The 936-nt window shown below is 30.0% G+C and overlaps 1 non-coding gene across 1 annotated transcript; it reads right to left on the bottom strand.

Moving 5' to 3' along the window:
• Positions 1 to 864: 864 nt before the first annotated feature.
• TRNAT-GGU lies at positions 865 to 936 on the bottom strand. The gene has a single exon. It is a non-coding gene; the product is annotated as a tRNA-Thr (tRNA).

Below are 936 nucleotides of genomic sequence, written 5' to 3'. Positions count from 1 at the left end.
AAGTTTATCTGTTGTGAACAGAGACATCTTTCTTTGTATCATTTCGAAAAAAGTTGACAAACTGGGTGGGTACGTAAAAGATATTCTTTTTTTTCCATCGCTTTCACATGTATGAAAAAAATATTGTGACATTTCATTTTTTACAGCATTTTCAAATTTATCGTTTTTGATATAACGAAATGGACGATTCCAGCGTTTATAGTCGAAAAGAATAGTCACAAGAGGTTTTTCAAACCAGAGGAGTTCTTTTTTTTCTTTAAATATTTCTAACTTCGAATTTTCTTGATTCCGATCCACATCCAGATAATAAGTTTCATAAACGGGTTTATTTTTATATCGTGTCTCTTTAAAATCGATTTTTTCCGGATCCTCCTTTTCTTCCGAAAAAAGGGAAGGAGAAGGATCTTCTTCGGTGGATCCCTCTTGTTCCTGTTTAGTCCCCTTCGTTTCTGAAGTTTTTTCTACATCTCTTTCTTCCTCACTTTCCCCCCTTTCTTCCGTTTCTTTCAGTTTCTTAGTAAGAATGGGTGACGGTATTCTGCCTAAATAGTAGACACAGGTAATAAATAATAGAATACTAAAGATTCGAACCATAAAATTTAAGTAGACAACTTATTATTTTTCAGTATAAACTTAATACTATTCATTATAATATTAAAATATAATATATGATTATTATAAACATAATAGCAAATGTTCAACCTTATAACTATAATTACTATACTATAATAAATAGTATAATTAATAGTATAATGAATTAATATGGTTTCTTACTTATTTATTAAAAAAAAGAAAAATATTAATAAAATCTCTATTCTCCCTTCAAATATGAATACTACCGTGCTAGTTTTATGAAAAAAACAAAGCCCCTTATCGGATTTGAACCGATGACTTACGCCTTACCATGGCGTTACTCTACCACTGAGTTAAAAGGGC

The sequence above is a fragment of the Morus notabilis genome, unplaced genomic scaffold, assembly GCF_000414095.1.
Source record: "Morus notabilis unplaced genomic scaffold, ASM41409v2 Scaffold451, whole genome shotgun sequence".
Taxonomy (NCBI): Eukaryota; Viridiplantae; Streptophyta; class Magnoliopsida; order Rosales; family Moraceae; genus Morus; species Morus notabilis.
Note: the sequence above shows the minus strand (reverse complement) of the source record. Positions and strands in the feature narration are given on the sequence as shown.